Source organism: Nicotiana tabacum, chromosome 24 (genome assembly GCF_000715075.1).
Source record: "Nicotiana tabacum cultivar K326 chromosome 24, ASM71507v2, whole genome shotgun sequence".
In the NCBI taxonomy this organism is placed as follows: domain Eukaryota; kingdom Viridiplantae; phylum Streptophyta; class Magnoliopsida; order Solanales; family Solanaceae; genus Nicotiana; species Nicotiana tabacum.
The window spans coordinates 85,327,288-85,334,949 of NC_134103.1; the positions used below are offsets into that span (position 1 = coordinate 85,327,288).

A 7,662-nucleotide genomic window follows, 5' to 3' on the forward strand; every position below is an offset into this window, starting at 1 on the left:
TTCGTGCAATTACTCGGTGCGCAGAGCTCTAACCTTCACTCTACCCCCCCTCCCCTCCCCCCCACAAAAAAAAAAAACAAAAAAACAAAAAAACAACTTTTGCCCAGGGGCGGATGCATGCCTAATGAAGCGGTGTCACGCGACATCGCTTCATCGAAATTTTTTACTAAATATATATATTAATACTGCGAGGAAATGGATAAGTAGGAAAAAATGACATCAATGACATAAATTGTCTCTTGGGGTATTGGTCATGTGCATGCTTTTGCTCTGACAACTTGTTTGGATTGTTGTTACATGTCGTTTTATAATGTATCGTATTGAATTGTTGTGCATTGTATTATATTGTTTGATGAATACAACGTTTGGATAGATTTTATCATTTGTCGTCGTTTCATGATGTCACGCACCTATCATATGAAAAATAAACTTGCAACATTACTAAGAAAAAAATAGGATACGAAGTAGAATTATTATATAAAAAGTAGGGTAAAGGATAAAATATGATTATTTAATAATAAAAAACGGCAAGATAAGAGAAAAAAGCAAGAAAACGATGCTATCACACCAAATTCGTCGTTTCATAAAGTAGCACTTTTCGTGCTTCCGTAACGATAAATTTAGCGATACGATACAATAAAGTTTAAGTAATAATCAAAATAAATATTATATTTAAAGTAACAATATGATACAATACAATAGGTAACAACCATCCAAACAAGCTGTAAGAGGTCAGAGGTTCGAACCTCAACTAGCTCATTTTTTTGTAAATATTTGAGAGAGCCTCTGTAATTAAAAATAGTGATGAAGTAGAATTGAACTCATGATCTTTTCTAACTTAACACTCAACAACACCAGTAGGCTAAGGTTATTTTTTATCTCAAAGTATGATAATTAAAGTTATTATTCTCGTTCATCTATACATTTCGACACTCCTTACCAAAATTGCCGCACACACCCCTGCGTTTGCCTTGTTTACTGTAAATGGGATCCAAGTGTGAATGGAATTAGACAAATTCCATTCTAGTAGTACTAGTTGTAATGAAAAATGTGAACATCTGTGTTTAATTTTTCAACGACTATTTAATGAAATGGTAGCAGCTAATTAGACTTGCATGTTGCTATAAGAACGTGGGATCCCATGTGATTCTGCTGTGATATTTGTACTTTTCCTCAATATTGTACTTATTCATAGAATACAATATACAATAACATATCCAGTATTATTCCATACCATGAGATCTGGGGAGTATAGTGTGTACATAGACTTTATTCCTACCTTATGAGGATAGATGGGTTGTTTCCAATAGACCCTCAGTTCAGGAAAGCATAAGCACCACATTAATGAAAATATGGACAAGAACGGACATAACCAAAAAGCCATATAAAAGCAGAATAAAAACAACAAGATAGTAAGGTGATCAACAATGAAAGAAAACAACGGTTAGTCATAAAAACATACTACTAACAGAAAGCGAGACTGCGTGGTAATACTACTGTTATGAACACTCTAGACTACCTACTCTACTACCCTGATTCTCGACCTCTATACCTTCTTATCAAGGGTCATGTCCTCGGTCAATTGAAGTTGCGCCATGTCTTGCCTAATCCCCTCTCTTCACCTCTTCTTTGGCCTACCTCTACCTCTCCGTAGGCCCTCCAATGTCAACCTCTCGCACCTCCTTACCGGGGCGTCTGTGCTCTTCTTTCTCACATGACCAAACCACTTAAGCCGCGCTTCCCGCATCTTGTCCTCAATAGGGGCCACACCCACCTTGTCGCGGTTAACATCATATCTGATCCCATCTAACCTGATATGCTCGCACATCCATCTCAACATCCTCATCTCTGCTACCTTCATCTTCTGGACATGAGCGATCTTGACTGGCCAATACTCAGCCACATACAACATCGTTGGTGTGACCACCACTCTGTAGAACTTACCCTTAAGTTTCGGTGGCACATTCTTGTCATAAAAAATACTGGAAGCGAGTCTCCATTTCCTCCATCCCGCCCCAATACGATATGTGACATCTTCATCAATCTCCACATCCCCCTGAATAATAGACCCAAGGTACTAAAACATCCCTCTCCTAGGGATGAACTGTGAGTCCAGCCTCACCTCCCCTTCCCCTCCTTGAGTCTCTCCACTGAACTTACACTCCAAGTATTCCGTCTTGGTCCTGCTCAACCTGAAACCTTTATATTCCAGGGCATGCCTCCATACCTCTAATTGCGCGTTCATACCTTCTCACATTTCATCAATCAATACAATATCATCTGCAAACAGCATGCACCACGGCACCTCTCCTTGGATGTCGCGCGTCAGTACGTCCAACGCCAGAGCAAACATAAAAGGACCGAGTTCCGACTCCTGATGCAACCCCATCATAATCGGAAAATGGTCCGAGTCCCCACACACTCTCCTCACTCGGGTCTTTACTCCATCATACATGTACTTAATCAACCTAACGTAGGCAATATGAACACCTATAGCCACCTCCAAACATCTCCACAAAACCTCCCTCAGAACTTTATCGTACGCCTTTTCTAAGTCGATGAACACCATGTGCAAGTCCTTCTTTCTCTCCCTATACTGCTCCATCAATCTCCTAACAAGGTGAATGGCTTCTGTAGTCGAACGCCCCAGCATAAATCAAAACTGATTTTCGGAAATAGACACACTCCTCCTCACCCTTAGATCTACCACTTGATGGTAGGCTATAATCTCGTATTTTAGTCGCTTAATGCACTCTAATTTACTGCACTTTAATTGAGTTGGAGCTTTAATCGCTAGTGTTTTGCACTAATTATGTATTTTATGCCTTGTAGAAGTGATTCCGATCTATGTAGATGTTGTGGAATGAATTAAAGCTGTTCTGGAGCTTCAAAGTCTGAGTAAAAGCCCAAGGATTAAGTTGGGATCATGTTCGGGGATCAACGTATGATAGTGCACTTTAAGAACGAAACGAAGAATCAAGGAGGCATACAGCACATTGTCCAGTTAAATGGACATACCTTTTTGTTCAAAACTTCTTTTGGGCTCCACAATATATTGTTGGAAAGCTATTTAAAAGGGATACAACTATCATATTTTACACATTCCCAAATTCGCAACTGATACCACCTTGGTGCGCGACCAAGTGCGCGATCACGCATTGGGCACGCACTTGGGGCAGAACGGTGTGCAAAATGCACGACCAAGTCCCCAGGTGCACGACCGTGCATGTCCTATCCGGGAAAAGTCCTATTTCACTAAGAAAATGATAGTTTCATCCGTTTTTGTTTTGGGGGCGGATTAAATACCCCAAAACATCATTTTAGAAGAACTTTTGACATACCTTAGACCTAGGGTAGCTAAGGAGAAGAGGGAGAAGCAAGAGCACAAGGATTTCATCCTTCCTTCCTCACTCAAATCCGGGTTTGGATTGTATTTATGTTTTCCTCTATTTTTATTTCATTTGTGAAGAACTTCTCCATGTCTATGGAGTAGAACCATTTGGGTTTTGATAGATTTGGTATATTGATGGTTGTTTGTGGATTATAACTCTATGTTTATGTATTTGAATCATTTTTGGAAGATTTAATTATTGCATCTATGTTCACTTGTTCTTGTAATCGAAAGAGGCATAACGTGTGATATATTTGTACTATATTGTTGGTTGAGTTCATAGATTCTTCTTAGTAATAAAAAAAGGCTAGTTGAATCCTTGATTAAACCTAGTTAGGAGGATAATCGAAAGAGGTTCTCCTAAAGACCAATCCATTACGAATTCTTGCATATCTTCACTGAGCTTAAATTGGTTCATATAGTGAGGTTGAGACTTAATCGAGAGAGCAGTTTCACTAAACATTTGTACTGATAATTAAGTGAATTCGAGAGACTCACTTGAACATTAGAAGTGAATTATCTAGAGTTAGATCCCGAACATATCTTGCACCTATCCTATCAACCCATATTTTCTTTCATTGATAACTTCCTTGCTTACCTTTGTTACGATTGTCATTAGTCAATAGCTTTAGATTCTTAGTTAATTTTAGTTATTATTCATATAAATCTCGATTGTTGATATATATATAAAATCCTCACTGGATAGCAATATAGCTACAAACTACGATAATACTGTTAAATCCAATCTATGTCGATACGATATTTTACTATACCATCTTTAACTAGCGAGCACAATTTAAGTGTGTGTTTTGTGCTCGTCAAATTTTGGCGTCGTTGCCGAATATTGGCAATTAATAGTGTTGAAAATAGTTTGTAGTGCTAATTCATAAATTTATTTTTATTTTTATTTTTATTTTTACTTTATTTTTGTTGTTCACGGGTTTCTCCTCCGTGTGCAGGCAACAGGTTAAGTCTGTGGTATATGACATGATCTTCTTGTAGAGAAGTAATAACCTACAAACCGGAATTGGAAAAACACTTGCGGCAACAGAGGAAGGAGAAAGAGTTTACCGTAAGGTTCTTGGGGCAACCTTCAACCCAAGAACACATGGCTAATAACGATGACAATGAGGTAGAGGAAGCTACAAGGATAGCTGCTGAGGCAGCCCATAGAGCTGCTGAGGAAACTGTCGAAGACAATAGGGATCGAAGATTCAATTTAAATCGACCCTTGATTGAAGACTAGTTCGAGAATGCGCTACCAAGGCCTGGTAGAGCACTGGGTGACTATGCCAGACCAGTCTATAATCAAGGATTGTCAAGTGTTAGACCACCTCCAATTGCAGACAATAAATTTGAGTTGAAGCAAGGTTTGCTTCAAACCATTCAAAGCAGTTGCGTTTTCAGATGGAAGATGAACGAAGATCCAAACATGCATCTAATGGACTTCGAGGAGATTAAGAACACTTTTCAATATAATGGGGTATCACAAGATACAGTGTATTTAAGGGCATTCCCTTTTTCACTTAAAGATGACATGAAGCAATGGCTTCGAAGCTTGCCAAATGGATCAATTATAACATGGGAGAAAATGACCAGAAAATTTCTTGATAAATACTTCTCCTCAGCCAAGACGAGCAAGTTTAGAAGAGAATTCCATAACTTCTTCCAGAAAGAGAATGAAACTATTTTTGAAGCATGGGAGAGGTTTAAGGAGATAGTTAGAAGGTGTCAACATAGCGGAATTTAACTCTGGATGACACTCCAGGATTTTTGGGATGGATTGACATCGGCCTCGCGTAGAACTTTGAGCAATGCAGTTGGAGGCCTTTTTATGAAGAAGACTCCAGAAGAGATAGTTACAATTCTTGATGAATTATCTGAAGATGCTAATCAGTAGCCCTCTAAGAGTATGGAAAGAAGAAAATCAACTGGTGTTCACCAAGTTGATGCTACTACATCTGCGTGCATACAATTTGATACTATGGCTAAAGAAATACGGAAGCTAACTGTAGCTTCGATGCAAAATGTACACCACGCAGCTTGTGATATATGTAGAAGAGGATACCTCACCCATGAGTGCCAAGCCTCAATTGAGGAAGTGAATGATGTAGGAAACTATAATGCAATGGGTCAGAGGCACCCCGACTTTTCATGGAGTTCACCTGGGGTACTGCAATTGCATGGAAACAAAACAACCCTAGATTCCAAGAACAAGGAGCTACAAGTTTTCAAAATAAGCAGAGGCAACAGTATCACTCTCCACAGTCGAATCAATCTAGCATGGAAGATCTTATGAAGACCTTCATTATCAAGATAGATGAGAGGCTTGATGCATATGATGCAGCTATCAAAGAATTGAGTACATCTTTTTGAAGACTGGAAAAACAGGTTGGGCACTTAGCTACTCTAATGTAGGAGAGAGCCCCAGGAACACTTCCCGTAAATCCAAAAGAAATATTGATGGATGTAACTTTGAGAAGTGGACAAGTGTTGAAAGATCCCACCCCGATCCAAAATGAGGTAAACTTTGAAAAAGAAAGTGAGAAGCAGTTGAAGGGTGATGTTGATAAAAAGAATAAAGGCCCGATGAAAACTGAGAAAAAGAAGGAAGAAAAATCAAGAAGGGCGGAACATGATGAGAGCAAGCATATGTCTGCGTTGCCTTTTCCCCAAAAGTTGAGTCGAGAAAAGCTAGACAAGCAGTTTTGAGAGATTTCTAGATGTGCTGAAACAGGTTCATATAAACCTACCATTCACAGAAGTGCTCTCACAAATGCCGGCTTATGCCAAGTTCTTGAAGGAAATTCTGACAAAGAAGAGGAAAATATAAGAGACCTCAGTGGTCAAGCTCACAGAGTATTGCAGTGCAATATTGCAAAACAAACTCCCATAAAAGTGTGGAGATCCAGGGAGTTTTACTATACCTTGCTCTTTAGGCACTACTAATTTTGATAAGTCTCTATATGATTCTGGTGCCTCAATTAATTTAATGTCTCTATTTATTTACAGAAAACTGGAGAAGGATATTGGAGAGATAAGGTCTGCACCAATATCCTTGCAGCTGGCAGACCAAACGACTCTAATACCCAAGGGAATAGTTGAAGATGTCTTAGTTCGGGTAAATAAGTTTGTATTTCCTGTGGATTTCATAGTGATTAATATGGAAGAGAACTAGGAGGTCCCCCTCATCCTAGGAAGACCATTCCTAGCAACGAGTAGAGCAATATTAGATATACATGAGAGAAACCTCATACTTAGAGTGGGCGAGGAGACTGTAATTTTTGAGATTGATGTTGAAACGGGGGTAAAAAGGGAGAAGCTAGCTGTTAGTGTTGTGTGGAAAGTGAAAAGTGAAGGGCGGGAAAGAGAAGACTGTAGCGAGTGAAAAAGATAAGTGTGGGGTGTATCCAAGGAAGACCGAGAAGAAGTTGTCTACATGGATGTGTGCATTAGTTCGGGCATGAGGGATGGAGTCCAACTTCGATTCATATCCCGACTAGATGTTTAGGGAAGTTGTCCTTACCTCTTTCTTTTTATTTATGGGTCATAGGGATATGACATAATTTAAAGTGTGGGGTAGGGATGTATATATGTATAAATGTCTGTGTGTATGTGTGTTTTTGTAATTCATTTGATTGAAAATTTTAAAAATTTTTATTTTTCCTGACGATGGATGTCATTCGACAGGTTTCTTGAGGTATTAAATCAAAAGAAAAAAACAAAATATTTTTTTAGATAGCGTTTGAATTCCCCCTTGGTTTTTCTTTGTGACACGGTTCTTTTTCAAGGGTTTTGTTTGAACCGCGGTTCTTTTCCAAGGGTTTTGTTTGAACCGGGTGTAGTTATTTTTTTTTAGGAGTAGGAGATCTTGTGTTGTGATTTTAAATGAAAGTAATATCTCTTAATTTTATTATTCCTTGAGAATAGTAAGTGCTTTAGTTGTGACGCTTAGGCTCAGTTTTTGAATCTTGTATAAGCACCTTAAATTGTACAATCTTAACTTTGTTAAACTACTTTGATTAGAGTGTCTTGATAAGTCCGATCCTGAGTGAGTTATGTGCCATGTGTGTGTGAGGTTTCGTGTATTCTGTGTATTGCAGTTGATGTCTAGAACTTGCCCCATGTGTCCGCAAAGCGAAATAGTATTTTGTTTAGTCTTGGAAGTGATATAGGCATTTCTTTGTTGAGCCAGCTATATAGTTTACCCACCAAATTATTATGTATCGTAGTTAACTCTGTTTAGCCTGTAATCTTGTTTCTTTGGCAAC

The 7,662-nt window shown here is 38.7% G+C and overlaps 1 non-coding gene across 1 annotated transcript; it reads right to left on the minus strand.

The window, feature by feature from the left end:
- Positions 1-5,030: 5,030 nt before the first annotated feature.
- On the minus strand, positions 5,031-5,137 carry LOC142178651 (small nucleolar RNA R71). The gene has a single exon (XR_012706921.1). It is a non-coding gene; the product is annotated as a small nucleolar RNA R71 (small nucleolar RNA).
- Between the last annotated feature and the right edge of the window lie 2,525 nt (positions 5,138-7,662).